Source organism: Cupressus sempervirens, chromosome 11, assembly GCF_028749045.1.
Source record: "Cupressus sempervirens isolate cs-2001-9-10 chromosome 11, ASM2874904v1, whole genome shotgun sequence".
Taxonomy (NCBI): domain Eukaryota; kingdom Viridiplantae; phylum Streptophyta; class Pinopsida; order Cupressales; family Cupressaceae; genus Cupressus; species Cupressus sempervirens.
The window spans coordinates 431553965-431572117 of record NC_143128.1 but is presented as its reverse complement, the minus strand read 5'-3'; positions in this window follow the sequence as shown (position 1 = coordinate 431572117).

The following is an 18153-nucleotide window of genomic DNA, read 5'->3' as shown; positions in this document are numbered from 1 at the left end:
ATCATGAATTAATGTCATTTGATGCATTCAAAGGGTAGACAACTCAGATACTTGTCCTAATTTTCAATTAGGACAAATGGCCTAAAGGTTTAGGATTTGGACTTAAGAATTTATCTCCCCTCTCTTGCCATTGAGATAATGTGATAGGTACACTCATCTTGACAATTCAAGAAAGTCGATACCTGATACCTACAATCTACATAAAAATCCACACATATACAAACACAATATTCTAAGCTAAACAAGCAATGGTAGGAAATGATGCATCATGTAGATCCCAACTAGCAGATGAGTATGACTCCCTTTCTTAACCACATCAGTTATACCATACATAATGAAAACAAACACACACACCATACACATGTAATATAGGGTAAGTATCCATAAGAAGACACATAATAATCCATCTAACTAATCATCATCAATAACTAAAATTACTAAATAAGCATCAAGCGTACATGAAGTATAGAGTACCAAGTAATCTCATCGTTTAATAAACTAAATCTGAAACAATATTTGATAAACTCAAAATAATACTACTAATCATCAAACATAAAAATGGCCTAAAAGAGTTTGGCAATGATAGCAAAAATGTAACTTAGGGGCAGACACTACACTTTCATTTTGTTATCTTAGCTTGAATCTTGAATTTCATTTTAGTATAGCTTGGATTGCATTTTCATGATAATTCTTGGATGTTAGTGTAATCACCTAAAAATGGTCATCTAGACTATTAGCCCATTTTTTCAGCATTTTGGCTAAATTAATTTAATCATTTATCTAGACCAAATTGCTAATAATCAATTTATTTTATTATAACCTATAGTTTGACTATGCTATCCTAAGTTCATTATTTGATTAAAAGAACATGTCCCCTTTTAATTAAATAAAAGACCCCATTCTTCTAACCCACTTAAAGTGCACACATAAAGTCCTTTTTTTATTTTGCAATTAAAATAAAAGGCTTTGTGACTTTTGTCTTATATGACAAGTCAACTTATATTCTATTGGTTGACTTGTGTGTGCACATGGATCACTCCTCTTTTTGAATTCAACCGTTGATCATCCACCATCTTCATCTTGATCTCCACCATCTGTACATCTTTAAAAAGGAGAGAGCTTTCCCCCTCAAAGCATCCATCCATCTTTTGAATATTGTCATGTTGTAGGTTTTCTAACAGGTTTCTTTGGATCTTTGTGGAGAACTTCTCATTTCTTGTCTCATTCTCTCATTCCATCATATTAGCATAAGATCATATGGCATTCTTAGCATAGTTGCATTTTAGTTTAGCTTTGATTTCTTGCAATAATCTCACATAGTTTAAATATTTGGTTTTTTAATACTCTCACACATGTTTTAGCATAGCTACATTTTGAATTATCATCTTAGCTTAGTTTTCATACTTGCATTGCATTCTTGAGGAACTCCTTCAGACATTTGCATTCTTGCATCTTATCTTTGGAACCTCCCATTGCATGGTTTACTAGCAAGAAGAGTATTCCTAAGGCTCAACTGAGAGCCCTTGAACTTGAAATACACTCTCTTTCACTCCATGGATAGGGAGCTCTAAGATGGCATCCAAGCATTCCAAACTCATGGAATCATTTGGATAGAAGGGTTTAGAGTGTGACACATTTCTAGTGTACATTTTTGGCGCCCACCGTGGGGCTTGAATCAAATTTCTAGCTCCATTTGCTTTTATTTTTCATCTCTAGTTTTTTATAGCAGCATATTGGATCTAATTAAGTGCTTTTGTAGGATTATCACTTTGATTTTAAGGCCAACCCATAAGTAGATTGGTATGAAGGCCAAAAATCTAGTTGGTTTAAAGATTTGATTGTATCTTTTAAACCGCTTGGATTTGGATTCTAAAATTTTGTTTGTAGGTTGGGTATATATCCAAAAAAATTTAGTCTGAGTTTTAGAGCATTTTGACGTGATTTGTGAAAGTTATGATATTTTCTTTTTGTTTATTAAAAAGTCATTTTTGGTCGCACATTAGCATCTTTTTTAGAAAAACTTACATTTCCAAAAAGGATTTTCAATTCTAATGGGGGTTCTTTCTTTGTGTTTTGAATTTTCAGGTCGTATTAAGGATCAAAAACTCAATTTGATACATTTGGCCTATTTTGACAAAATCGATCTCTAGAGCGCAAATGAAGAGATTTTTTTGAATTTCTTGCATTTTTGAAAAGCTCTCTAATTTTTAGTAGGGGTCTCTTCTTTTCATTTCTATTTTTGGATCTGAAATAATAGCAAAAAAGTCTAATCTTGTTGACTAGATCAAAAGCAAAGAGTAAAAATGAGAGCATTTGTGATTAGTTTGCCCTTTTTTTTGCATACACTTGATTGGAAGATAACTTGGATATTTGAGGCAACTAACCACTTTTTATTGTATTATTTTATGTTATTTCACACTAACTTGTGGTGCTAACAAGTTGTGATTGTAGGTTTCCATCCTTGTGAAAAAAAATTGAAACATTGCATAAAAAGAACGCATGTCAAAGCTTCAAATGCACAAGGGCTACTAATGATTTTTTGCAGGGCTGCCCAATGCATAAAAACCCAATTTTTTTTGTTCTTTACTTTTACATGTGTGGCACATACTAGTTGTTTATTTTTAGGAACATTAAAACTTACAATTGGGATCTTTTGGTGATAGGAGAGTATGCTCTTCACCCTTGTGGTGAGTCAGAAATCTTGACTTACCATTTAGTTTCAAGAGTAAGAGGCAACTAAATCTTCTTGGCATGTTTTGGAGAAAATGGTTGGAATAGGAGAGTATGCTCTTCACCCTTGTGATAAATCAAAAATCTTGACTTTCAAAAGTTGATCCACTCTTTGTGTAGTTTAGAATCCTTTAGAGGGCCTGCTCCTGGACAACCTGAGAGGAACGACCGAAGTGGAGACAAGTAGATTAACTGACTCTTCCAACCCACTATAAACTCAAGGCTATCAAGGACACAAAACCTTGGTAGACATAGTGATTGTCTTCACCTAGTGTGATCACTCATGGGATTTTGACCATAGGGAGATCACTAGGCAAGAATGCTTAAGGTACTCTTGTGGTCGCGAGATCGGTTACTCATTGCAAGGTGAGGTGTCTCATAATTGGGAGCAAGAGGAACACTATGAACGGAAGCCCTATCTAAACACCCTAAGTTAGTAACTACCCTTTTTTAGCCGCTCAACTTCTTGGTGCAAGGATCGATCCTAGTGGACTACCCGGATCACCTCAAGATTTTACACTCACCATATGTGTTCCCTTGGTTGTGATTATGGCACTTCCATGACAAAGCCAATATTTCTTGTGAGAAACCACTTGGTGTGAGGAAAAGGAGCATCAAGTGTGGGCCAAGTTGTTGAGTAATGAACCATGACTTCTAGGTAGATATTGCTTGATGTGTTCTTGAATGTGCTAGACCTATGAAAATCTTTTGAACATACACATGACGATAGTTGTAGGGATTTCTTTTAAGACCTCACATATGCTTGTATCATGCAAGGTTGCTTTGTCCCTTGCTTGATTGTTTGAAGACTACTTCATGTGTCACTATCTTGCTTGGAAAGAAATTATTTTTGAACATCAAACTTGCTATGCTATTAACTATTGTCAAACTTTGTCAACCAAGTCAAAGCATCAAGTCTTAACATTTTTTCTTGTGTTGCTTGCTAAGGGGAGTCTCATCATTTGACTTTGATTTGCTATGTCTCTAGTTCTGGAACATGCTTATAGTGGCTCTTTGGTCTTAGTGCTCTTGGTTTTTTTGTCTTCATGGTCTATGTTCACTTGCTAGTTATCCTTTTGCTTAAATGGTTACCTTGATTTCTTGACAACACTCTTGGGTTGGTAAAGTTGTTCACTTGTTACCCCACTTGCTCTATCTATTTGGCTATTTGGGCATCTTGCCTAGCTATTGACTTGAGTCATTCATGCCGTAAGTTTCTTGGACATATTTTTTGACAAGTCACTTTAATCTCTCTCTACTATCTTTGCAAGTGAACACTCTACCACCTATAGTTTCAACATCAAGTTATCTTCTAGGCTCTTTTATGCTCGGCTTTGCATCTAAAACTATGGGATATAAACCTTGTGCTACCAAACTTCAACCAAATATAGATGATCATAATATCCTCCATGTCACTAAAGAGTTTCAAGATCTATATGCACAATACAAAGAACTAGAAGAGACAAATGATCTTTCTTACCTTCATCTCTCTAAGTGCATGACAGAAATGAAGTCTAAACTTGAGAAAAGGTTAGAGGAGAAGATTACATCATTACATGAATCTTCCTTAAGGTCTTTAGATGCATGTGAGTCACCTTCTTTGAGGTCATCCTCTTCTTCTAGGTCTACATGCTCTACTTCAAGACATCAAATGTCTTCATCTTCTAGATCTAAAGATCTCTTTAGAGAACAAGCAAGTGATACCTCCTTTGAGCCTATCCTAAAATTTCATGATGGACCTATCTTTGACCAAGATAATAATGAAGACATGGATGCATTCTATTCACTTGAGAAACAACCAAAGGACTGTAGACATACTTTTGAGAGAAATTTTACTCCCTTGGGGAATTCTTATGATGACATTTTGAGAACACTTCTTGGCACCAAGCTCATCATGTTGCCTAAGTCTAGCTCCTATGGAAATCCATTCTTGGATACCTATTGTGCCTATCATCAATCTAATGACCATGCTACTTCTGATTGTATAGAGCTGAAACATAAAATCCAAGATCTCATTGATGATGAGATTGTTGATCTTGGAACCTCTAGTGACTCATGTGCTGAGGATACTTCTCTTGAGCAAGATTACATTGGTGAACCTATGTCTAGCAGTGGCTCCATTACATCTTCCACTTCTTCCAACACTCGTTCATCTCCCAACATTTCAAAGCTTTCCAAAATGCCTCTATCAAATAAAGAACCTAATACTTTCCACATTGACTATGTGTATCCTCAAGGGCTACCTCTAAAAGAAACTCAAGCTAACTTTCACTTGGCTGCAAACCTTTTCCATGTTACTAATCCTAAACATCCTCAACCTTCATGCACCACTATGCCTAATCCAATCACTACTCCATTCACTCTTCATTCTCCCTTGTCCTTAGAAGTGGCTCAATGTTAAGAGGACTCTAAAAAAGAAAAAGCTATAAATGTCAAGAAAGATCAAGATCAAGCACCCTTTCATCTCTTTCAAAATTTTTCCCCTCCATATCCTATAACTTGTCCACCTCCTAAGTATGATGAAGATACCACTTCCATTATCTCCCTTGAGCTTACTAAAAATTATGAGAAAAGTTCTCTTCATATGCTATCCAAGGCTACTTGTCAAGATCAAAACATCCCCTCATGTTCTACTTCTCCATATCCACTTCAAAATTGTGCTCAAGCTTCAAGTGCTACTATTAAAAATGTTGTTCCTATCAAAGGTAATCATGAGTCTATTGATGGCTTTGACCATGTTGCTCATTCTAAAGATGTTGATATCCCTTCCCACTATCCCTTTGCATCTTCTAAATCTATCCTTGGTCCTTATCCATCTAAGCTAAATCATTCAAACCTTCCATCCATATTAGGGCCTTATGTTCCTCCATCTCCTACATTCACTCATAGCTCATTCCCTAGCTCTCCTATATTACCTCAAGATCAACAAAGACACTCATCCTTGATGACTTTTCACCCATCTATACATCTAAACCAGTCATATCATCCTTATTCATCCACAAATCCCAAGTCCTTTGGAAGTAAGAATAAACATAAGAATCCATTGAAAAAGAAAGATCACTATGTCCCATCTAATCGACATGTGAATGTTAAGAAGGAGAATGCACAAAAGAGACCACAAAGGTCCACTATTAAAAAAGCTAAATCAAAGAAAATATGGGTTCCTAAACCCATTATTGAAGAAATGTATTTTGAAGAATCCAAAGGAAAATCTAAAGCTATGTGGATTCCCAAGTCTCTTTTAGAAGACTTGACTATTGAAAATACTTCAAAGTTGACATTCAAGCTTCCAAAGGATTCCATTCCATCTTCTTCCAAAAATCTTCCTAAAATTATTCCAAAGCCTTCCACTGCACTTTTTTCCAAATCTTTTCTACCACCTCATACATCTAAATCTCAAGCTATTCCATCCATGATTCCTCCATTGTTCCAATACCCTTCAAGGTGTGTGGCAATGTTGATCTTGTCTAATATTTCAACTACCCTCATGAAATCCTCTAAAGCTTACACTAACTTTCTATACATGAACTATTATCCTCCATATACTCTTCCTACTACCATTTCTCTTTGATCACCCTATCAACATCTTTGAGTATACCTTTCTATGGTCTTGGCTTATCATGACTTATCTTTTCTATAGGAGCATTATCTACATTCAAACAGCTTCAGCTCTTTCTAAAAATTCAAAAAAAAAAAAAAAAAGAAGGAAAAATAGAAAAAGAAAAAATGAAAACGTGCCTCGGTGAAAACCACTTCTTGTGGCACCTTGGTAGCAAAAGTAAAGAGAAATAAATCCATCCTATGGTGAAAATTACTTCTTGTGACACCTTGGATAAGTACCATGATGAAAACCTGGCAAACAGGCATCATGCGTAATTCTTCCATCATCCATCTATCCCCTCTTCTCTCTTTGATCTTGAAAATGTTGAGCTATCTTTTCATATTGGCTATGTTATCCACCAAATTTTCTATTGTGCTCTCCCATTCACTCATAGCCTCTATCTTGAGCTTTATTCTTATTTCTCTATCCCATTTCTATACTATCTAGTTGACCCCTTGATCTTGATCATAATAAATAAAACATGGTTCTCATAGGTCTCTTGACATGTCTACTCTTGTGGACTACATGCTTCATGCTATCTCACTTGTTGTCTTAACTGCTTATCCTATATGCTATCTTTCTCATTTCTTCCATTGCTTATCCAAAACATGCTTCATATGACTATTTCACCTCTTTCCCTAGCTTGGGTACTCTTGAGGAGTCAGTCCTTGAGGATCACTTTCACTTGGTTGACATTCCTTTCTTATGCATCTTTTCTTATCTATTGGCTTGTTTCTCCATCGTGTCCTATACCTTGCTAGACATTGGGAGAAAATGATGTGATCTTGCTTGAGAACTAGTAATCTCTAAATTATTCAAAAAAATCCAAAAAATCATATATGATGCTGAAAAAATCCTAAAAATCAGAAAATGTCCTGAAAAAAAGATCTTCTTAGTGAAAACCTAGCAATAGGCACTTTGATGTACCACCAAAAAAATAAAAAATACAAAAATACAAAAAAATTGAAAAAAGTCCTAAAAAAATCTGTCAAGTGGTGAAAATCTGGAAACAGGTGCTACTTGAGACCCTTGCACCTCTGTCTATTAGTCTCAATCACCTATTTTGCTACACATTTCCTAGCTTGGAATTGTTTCTTGTCCTCATCTTGGGGGAACAACTACTTAGCCTATTGAGGTATTCTTGTGCATTAGGGTTTCTTGGACAACTCACAAAATAGTGTTTCTCAACACTTCCCCCACCTTGACATCAAGTGTTTTTCAACACTTTTCAGATAGTTTACCTACGATCTCGGATGTCGCGATATTTCTCACTATCAGAATCAAGTCTTGAAGAAATGGCCAAGTGACTTGCACACATGCACTTTAACACTTAAACAACTGAGCTATGCTGATCTTTATCTACTTTGTGTGTTGTCTATGATGATTTCTTTTCCATGTGTTCCCTCCCTAATAGTCTTTCAAGGATATCATTGACTAGAAGATTGGGGGCACGGGACATATTATCTTGACTTCTGCTTGTGGGTATACTTATGTTTTTCTATAGTGTTGTAAGCATTTATGCTAGTCCTATTCAACACGTTGACTTACAAATGTATCATCCTTGACTATTTTGCAAGACCGCACTTAGGGTTTATCCTAGCGCTTATGCCTTGATACAGGTGTAATCTTGCTAAATTAAACTTAGGGAATCTAATCCTGTAGTTATCTTGACTTACATGTCTCTGATACTTAGATTGGATTTCCACATACCTATCTAATATCGATCATATTCATATCCTCATAGTTATACTAGTGATGGTTGTATGATCTCATGATGTCCCTAATAAATGCTCAATGATGAAATTAAGAGTCTAAATGTTATGCACTTCTTGCTGGTAAACCACTTTTCATATTAGCTTTCATTTTAGGTTCATTTTCTAGCTTAGTCTTGCGTTCTTGCATATGGGGAGAGCTCTCTCTTCCTCTTTTCATAGACATATCGGCTAACTCCTTTCATATATTTCTTTACTTTCTTCTTGTTCATGTCCTCTACCATCTTAATCTTTCACTTCACCTCTTTTCTATCTTATCATCACATTATATAAAGTTTTGACCTCTTAAATAATTTCAACGTCCTAGATTCATTTTCGAGATCGAAATCCAAATTCAAGTTCATCTTGATGGTCAAAATTGTCTTTTAAAATTCTACTTTCTTCTGAGTAGTTAGCTGACCTTTTGAGGTCTAATCTCTGAATCATCACTGGGGCATCTTCATTTCTTCATGTCTTCATCATTTCTATGCTTTATATCTACTCAAATTCAACCTTTTCATGTCTAAAATCATCTTTCTACTCGTTTTGACCTAATTTTTGTGCTATATCCTTCAAGGTCAACTCTAGCCAAACTGGGGCATTTTATCAGTTTCTTATAGTCATTCTTGGGTTCTAATCATCTATCTATCATCTCGAACATTGCTATATCTCTATTTTCTCATGTCTAGCTACTTTCTGCTTCATCTTACCTCATTTTGATTTTGATCTCGAGGGGGCAGAAATACTGTATTGCTGATTGTTACAACTATCTATTTCTTAGGAGCATTTGTTTGACCTTATCACTTTCTCTTGATCTATTCACTTTTCTAGGTGTTAGAATTCTTTTCGGATCCTAACATCATCTTCCAAGTGTTCAGTACTACTGCTATCAGGTTGTACATTTAGGACTTGCTATCTTTTTCTACATTTTGTTCTTCAAAATCAGATACCTATATCTATCACAGCCTACTTGGCTTTCTATTTTCTTTGATATAATGTGTTCCCAGATCGATCACGCATTAGTCAAAGAGGGGCGAATGTAATCACCTAAAAATGGTCATCTAGACTATTAGCCCCCTTTTCATCATTTTGGCTAAATTAATTTAATCATTTATCTAGACCAAATTGCTAATAATCAATTTATTTGATTATAACCTATAGTTTGACTATGCTATCCTAAGTTCATTATTTGATTAAAAGAACATGTCCCCTTTTAATTAAATAAAAGACCCCATTCTTCTAACCCACTTAAAGTGCACACATAAAGTCCTTTTTTTATTTTGCAATTAAAATAAAAGGCTTTGTGACTTTTGTCTTATATGACAAGTCAACTTATATTCTATTGGTTGACTTGTGTGTGCACATGGATCACTCCTCTTTTGAATTAAACCGTTGATCATCCACCATCTTCATCTTGATCTCCACCGTTCGTACATCTTTAAAAATGAGAGAGCTTTCCTCCTCAAAGCATCCATCCATCTTTTGAATATTATCATGTTGCAAGTTTTCTAACAGGTTTCTTTGGAGCTTTGTGGAGAACTTCTCATTTCTTGTCTCATTCTCTCATTCCATCATATTAGCATAAGATCATATGGCATTCTTAGAATAGTTGCATTTTAGTTTAGCTTTGATTTCTTGCAATAATCTCACATAGTTTAAATATTTGGTTTTGTAATACTCTCATACATGTTTTAGCATAGCTGCATTTTGCATTATCATCTTAGCTTAGTTTTCCATACTTGCATTGCATTCTTGAGCAACTCCTTGAGACATTTGCATTCTTGCATCTTGTCTTTGGAACCTCCCATTGCATGGTTTACTAGAAAGAAGAGTATTCCTAAGGCTCAACTAAGAGCCCTTGAACTTGAAATACACTCTCTTGCACTCCATGGATAGGGAGCTCTAAGCCAGCATCCAAGCATTCCAAACTCATGGAATCATTTGGATAGAAGGGTTTAGAGTGTGACACATTTCTAGTGTACAATTAGCACTCTAGCTTTCATCTTTAAATCTCACATTTTATGGTGTACCTTGCAAGGGTTACATAGCTGGGTTCATTTGAGAGCCATAACACTATTGTTCACACCTTTTCATGTCACAGATAGATAGCTATAAGTCACCTCTCAAGTATCCCTCTCCCAGGGATTAATTTGGAATAAGGGTTTATCAAAGTGTGCTAACATTTTGGTATACAATATTGAGAAAAAAAATTCAGCTTGATAATCAAGATGATAAATTTGATGTTATTTTACCACAATATATTTTTGATGGTGTACATGAAATGGTTGAAGATATTACTCAAAAAAGATGAAATTACTATTGAAGATATTATTGATGAAGATTGTTCCAAAGAGATAAGGAAAGATGGGGACATTACAATGTCTAATGAGCTAGACATGGAGGGAAAAACATTAGATGAATTTGAACATGCACATATACTTGGAGTTGATCTAGTCATTTAACAAATAAAAGAGTTTTGCAAACCCAAGGATACAAGTGAAAATAATACACCTATCAAATCCTTGTACATGTTAGTAGATACTATAGTGAAAACTGGGGGTCAAACACAAGGTGAAACTGAGCAACCAAGACAACAAACACATGGGAGAAACATAGATGGTAATACTATAAATAATAAGAATGATACAAAACATGCTCAAATTGGAGGTGGATGCATGAAGCATAATGTAGATATTTTGCAACAGGTGATCCAGGATCAATCCATGAACCTCTAAGAGAGGGAATTATTGGGTAGGGACAACTTGTTATTGTACCATAATATAACACTAGAGGACTTACATTTTTTAGTGCAATGTAAAGTTTTTCAATTGATCTCATGTTTTTACAAACTATAGTTTTACAACTACTAGAGATGAAAGTATTGGAGACATTGAATACCACTAATCAAGACAAGGAGGAAAAAGGAACTTCACCAAGCTTGGCACTTCTACTATTTGTGTCTACTCAAACTATGCCAAATGATGAATAATTAAAATTAGAAGAATCAAAGACATAGACTAGAATAACAATGTAAATGAAAGAAATTCAATTTCGATAGCCACAAATAGTGTCACCAAGTACTAGTAAAGTGAAGAAGATTAAGAGAAAGAAGGAGTCCCATGGATTTTGGTAAAACCCACTCACTTTAGAAGAGGATATTATTATATTTGAAAAAATAGCTATTTATTTAGAGCTACGTGAAAGAAAGGAGGAAGCAAGGAAAAGAATCTCGAGCATAAACAAAAGTAGGTGCTACATGATGCCAAAGATATACTTTTATAAGTTGCATCTGGAATGGATTTGAATGAGAATTCACCTATCTTGGATTAGTTAGTACAAATTATAGATAATTTGAATTATCTAGATGTTTATACAAGATCATTGTTACTTGAGCGAAATGAGAAAAAGTTTGAAAATAAAGTGTTGGAGAAACTCTCTACAGAGATTGCTATTGATCAAAGTGAGTCTATTGTTAGTCACCCAATTTTTAAATTTCAAAATCCAACCTTCCTAATGATCTTCTATTGGAATCTTAGTTTTCTCCTATAAGTTATATTTGAAATATTGTGTGAAGATACAATGTTTAAGGTAGGTTTCAAGTGAAGTTTCATGACAATGAACTAACATGCCCAAACACACAAATTCAAAGCTTTCCCTTATAAATTTGGAACCAATTGAGTATGGTTCAAATGGCTCAAATGATTCAAATGGTTTGATAAGTACAAAGGCTCAATCTACATTTCAAATGGGTTCATTGGTTCAAAGTGACATAACAGGTGTGCTCAGATGATGGTTTCTAGAATCAAATCCTCATGTGTAGAAGTGCAGTTTAAGTTCAAAATGAAATTCTAATTCCTCAAATTATAAATTTGATTTCAACTTAAGACCTAGTTAAAAGAGGAGGTGATCATGAAATTCTCAAATTACAGTATAATAGATTGAGGGATATAAAGCTCAAAAAGGTCTATGTTAAAAAATGTTGGATATTTTTATCTTCACCCATGAATGAAGCCATCAGTAATCTACTAAAGCAAAATAAGCTAGTGTTATGAATAAAATTTATAAAAGCTTCTTAGAGTCTCAGTATGAGTTGTGTTGATATTATAAATACCTTCCATATGTTTATAGGTTTAAAAGGTCAATATGTTTCTTCAAGGGAAAAACCTTTCCAATGAAACCTGATGTGCAAAAAGAAAGCACAAATAGCTATTCATGGCTTCATAAAAGGTTGACACTCACAAATGAGGAGTTCATTTAATAGGGGTATCATCAATCTCCAAGCTAAGATATGAAGGGATTCTCTATTCTAGAATGTCTCTAGGAGACATAAGATGCCTTGGGCCATGTCCTCTCAAGTTGAGTAGAGGTATTTTAACACATATGTTGTATAGACAAGGAGAATGACCCAAGTTTAGTCTGCAACCTTGTGAATGTGAAATCACATGGGCTCCATTAGTATGTAAGAAAAAATGAGAAGAGCATGTATCAAAATTATATGATTTTTGTGCCTTAATTTAGAGATAAAATTGGCACCAGTTCCCAATGTGGAATCTTATTGATGAGGCAATTCATCTACATAATGGCTGAATGTTTCTATGCTGCAAGAAAAGGATCAAGGAGTTGAGAAATACTGTAAAAAGTTACAAAGAAATTGATTACTAATTATTTGACAAAATGTTCATGTTCAATACATGCTAGTTGTCTAGTTGTGGACTAATAGAGGATACAATCCTGATCAAGAATTTGGGGTCTATGGATGTGTGAAAGAGGCTCCAAGTTCCATCTCTATCCATTAATGAAGATGAGAATATAAGAATCAAAACCATGGCAGTGATGTTACCCCAATGAACATCCACTTGGCTCTATTGAAGATACTGACAATATGCATGAACTATTTTATAGAATGCCTTAGTAGTAGGAGGTAAATCTCCAAGTGAAGGGCATGCAAGTTACACACACCACGAGCGAATTGGCATACTGCCAATGCATGCACCTCAACTTCAGAGTGGGAACTAGTGTAGATGCCAAACCAATATGAAGTCTATGCAAGATATTGATTATAGTTTATGCCTAATTTTGGTTGGTTATTGAGTAAATCACAAGCCATCATGGGTTTCAATCAATCTAACTTGTGATGAGGGCACATTGAGTCACACAATAAGGTGGAGGATGGAAATTGTTTGTACAAGCCCAAAGTGTCAATAGCTCTAAGTCATAAACCAAATGCATGGAAATGGATAGAAGAAGATACTATCATACAGAGGTTATGTTGATTGAGTTAGTGCTATCCACAATGCATGTGAAGCACATAGAGCTCACACATTGAAATTTAAGAGTAGAGTCAAATGTAGTATTAAAAAATTCCCCAAATTTCAAAGTCTGAGGGAAAACTCTCAGTTTGTGCAATCATAATATTTATACCATTTGAGTCTATCTTCCTCATATGCAATTCATTAGGCCTATGGTATTGTTATGATAGTTGGATTTTAAACATATGTTGATGTGTCAAGAAATGACAAGTGGTCATGAATTTTGAAATACTCTCATGACCAAACCAAAAAGGGGGAATTGGGTATGTGAGTCATCACTTTGATAGATACTTGCCTAGATTCAGTTATCTCATTCCCAACTTTAAAGATTATTTTCCTAAATTATAAGGGAGGAATTTAATAATTTCATAATATCCTGACCTCGATCAAATAATGTTTTGAAGTTTATTTGAAGTCAAAACATTATCTATATGTTGAGGAACAAAGAGTAAAGGGAGGAATTTTTGGAGAATAAGTTGTCATAACCAATCAATCATCAATAAGAAAGAGATAAATATGTTGGAAGAAGAAAGAAGAGGGGTTCCAACTTTTAGACCTTTTGTTTTTTAAGACTTTTTGCTAGAGAAGAGAGAGCCACTTTTGGTTCTTTTGATTCATTATATTCCAGGGTTCCACTATTTGTGTAGGCTATGTACTGTGTGAGAGGGGGAATGAAAATTGTATGAACGGGGTAAGTTCTGATTATAATCAAAGATTCCTACTTTAAATTATATTTCTTTTCCAATTTTCTACAATTATTTTGATTGTCAGCAGTATTTAGAAATAATATTATTTTTGGGTTGAATGAGGATTCTATCATTTTGAAGATTGTGTGCTTTAGATTGATCTCATTCTTGGTTTAGGTATGAATTGGGACTAAGTAATGGAATTAAATTCTACTACTATATTCATTTATTTTAGGGGTTGTCCCTATTTATTTAATCTTTCTCTATCTTTCTAAGTATAGTTGCAGGCAGAAGAATTGTGTCTTCATTGCCATATGCGAGAGTCTTTTCTTTCTATTTTAGTTATAATAATTTCCCCCCTATCCAAAAATAGTGTAGGTAACCTTCACTTTTAGGTTAAAATATTTTTTTAAACCTTATTCATTGTATATCCAATCAGGGAGCTATACCTTTCAAAATTCATAGGATGCTTGCATAATTCTATTGCAATTCAATCTAACTGTTGGTCCTATTTTTTCTTCAAGTCTGAGCATCTTTAAGTCATGTTGTAAGAATTTTATGCCAAGAAAAATATATTTACCAATAGATTTTTGATGACTCTACTAGGGACTAGAAATGAAGATCAGTATCTAAATATTTGTTTCCTTGGTTTTATTATTATCTCTGTATGCAGGGGATTGACGAATCTATGTAAAGACCATACCAAATATGAAAGCCACGAGAAGAAAAAGGACAAATCCTTCTCTCATGGAACTTTATTCGATGGATGATAAAGTGTTACATGAATTTATGGATAGCTATAAAGAAAATGTCTCTCGAGCTATTAGGAATAACATAAGTGTGGAAAAGGACTCCACGTCTTGGCTTTTGTGGAAAAGTCTCTATGTGAGATTTCATAAATTAAAAGACTTACAAGAATGTGTAAAAAGAGTGGCAAAGATTAAAGAAGAGTTATGGTTTTTGATGAAAAACCTCTAGTAATAACCTTTTCTCATATCTACTTAGTCTTTGATGATCAAACCCACCCCAAGAAGTTTTGGATAAATAGGATAAAAGTTTAACTGAAACTTTAGAATCTTTTGATATGGAAAATTCTAGAATTTATGATAATTGTTCCACATTGGAGCATTTTTATGGTAAAGAATGGGAGGACAATGTTCAAGTAGAAGCTAAGAGTTTGGCATATGCTGAAAATGTAAATAAAGGAGATTCTCAAAACATAGATATTCATGACCAGCCCATGGAGGAATCTTTTCATTTTGGGAATGAATCTTGCAAATGAAAAGCATATACTAATCAAGTTTCTTTGCATGCGGAAAATTTTCTTGAAAGAAGAAATTCTGAAATGTATTTTCAGCCTGTATCAATCATAGTGTAGATTTTGAAAGTTACTTTTCCCTTAGAGGAAGAAGAAATTATGTTCAGATTTCTATCATCTCTTGAATCAAAGGAATTCTTGCCTATTGGTTTGGTTGTAGAATCATCCATGATTTGTATGCATCTCAATCAACAACAAAAAGAAAATCAACAATTAACTCATCAAGAAGAGCTGAATGTGCAAAAAGAACCTCATATTATGGAGAGATGGTTGGTAAGTAATAATAAAGAAGTGAATACTCATGATTTTCAGCTTGTATTTCCACCTGATGAAGATTTTTATCCCATTGTAAAAGAGGAAGTTTCTTATGGTGAATTTGATCCTATGGTCATTGAAAGTAGTTTTGAAAAAACCTTTGCTTTTAACTTCACGCCCTAAGGATAGTCCAGTTTGTAACATGCATAAGGAAACTATGAATTCTAATTTTTCTTTTGCATGTCAAAGCAAGAATGTGGCTGATATGACAACAATGGAGAATCAATGTACGAGTATAGATGATGAGATTATTTGGAGCAGCATTAATGTATTATACTCTCCTATTGGACGTATGGAGGACTTTGAAATTATAGATAATCCTCTCTTCATTCCTTGTGATATATGTGATATTAATGAAGAATAAGATCATATTGGAATTTTTAGCAGTTTGAACATGCACTAGCAAAGCAAGGAAGCTATAGCTAGTCCAAAGCACTAGAGCCAATCAAAAGTTCCTTCAATAATTAATCCACAACTTCTTGGGATAGCTGAAGATGACATACTGGGTGATGTCCAAAAGATCATCAAGGTGCATGGCAAAGACAACATATGTATAGTTGAGGTAAATGATGCCTTAAGCTTGCTGCTTTCAATTTCCAAATACAAAGATCTTGATGCATTCTTTGTCAAGCCCAATGTCATTCATGATGTGATAGTTGGTGAACCATAAATTAGAGTTTATGCATTTGATAAAAAGGTTGATTTTGAGGCTTTCTTGTTTGATCTCACTCCAACTCAAGAGAAGTGGTCTTAGCCCCAAATGTTTGAGGTATTCTATTTTAAAAGAGAAGTTGCTGATGAACTTATGGGAGATGGATTTCCAGTAGGCCTAGTCCCAAGATTTGGTTTAAATGCCTCTACCAGGCTTTTCCATAATGCCTATCTCATCCATGGTTTACCTTGTTGTTCCCAAAGGAAAGATGCAGTTGTTTGTGATACAAATTTATTCGGCCAAATCATGATGAGATATTGCAGCCTGAAACTTATGATGAGCCATGGTTGTTCAAATATGACTATCATTTCATCAAGTTCCTAAACATGATCAATTAGAATTATTGCTACTTGGAGCTTTCTAAAAAAAGATGGTATAGAAGTGCAACATTCAAATGCAACCGGCTGACCTAGGAAGGTTCTTATTTTCCTCAGCTCGTTGATGGCTTCACGTAAGTATTCCATGTTTCTATTACCATGGTGGGATATTCTTGCCTATGTACATGTTTTTAAATATGCTCTTGCTCTGTAAGTTTTGGTCTATGTAGTTTAGTTTCCCTTGCTTTAATTTTTTGCCACATTGTCATTAGTTTTGGTGTTTAGGGAATTTGGTTTTTCTTTCTATTCATTCTGGTTGTTGCCCCACTCTCCCAACAAGTAGCCATCTTTCCTGTCATGTGCTTTCACTATGTTGCCTAATGGACCGGGCACTATTCCTTCTACCAGGGACCTTGGATTCTTTATATGCTTGTCATGCACATATTCCCTAGTCGAAGCCGATGTTATTTGCCCAATTTTTAAGCTTCAAAATCCAGCCTTCCTAATGATCCTACCTTAGAATCTTAGTTTTCTCCTATGACTTATATTGGAAATGTTGTGTGAAGATACATTGTATAAGGTAGGTTTCAGGTGAAGTTTCATGATAGTGAACCAATACGCCCAAACACACAAATTTAAAACTTTCCCTTATAAAATTGGAACCAATTAAGTATGGTTCAAATGGTTTGATAGGTACAAAGGCTCGATTTGCATTTCAAATTGGTTCATTGGTTTGAAGTGAAATAACAAGTGTGTTCAGATGATGGTTTCTAAAATCAAATCCTCAAGTGTAGAAGTGTAGTTTATTTTCAAAATAAAATTCTAATTCCCCAAATTATAAATTTAATTTCAACTCAATACCTAGTTAAAAGAGGAGGGGATCATGACATTCTCAAATTACAATATAATAGATTGAGGGATATAAAGCTCAAGAAGCTCTATGTTATGAAAAGTTGGATATTTTCATCTTCACCCATGAATGAAGCCATCGGTAATCTGCTAAAGCAAAGTAAGCTAGTGTTGTGATAGAAAATTATAAAAGCTTCTTAGAATCTCAGTATGAGTTGCGTTGATCTTTTAAATACCTTCCATATGTTTGTAGGTTTAAAAGGTTGACATGTTTCCTCAAGGGAAAAACCTTTCCAATAAAACTTGATATGCAAAAAGAAAGCATACATAGCTATTCATGGCTTCATAAAAGTTTGACACCCACTGATGAGGAGTTCATTTAACAAGGTACCATCAACCTCCAAGCTAAGATACAAAGGGATGCTCTATTCTAGAATGTCTCTAGGAGACATCAGATGCCTTGGACAATGTCCACTCAAGTTGAGTAGAGTTGCTTTATCACCAAGATGTTTTATACACAAGGAGAATGACCCAATTTTAGTTTGCAACTCCATGAATGTGAAAT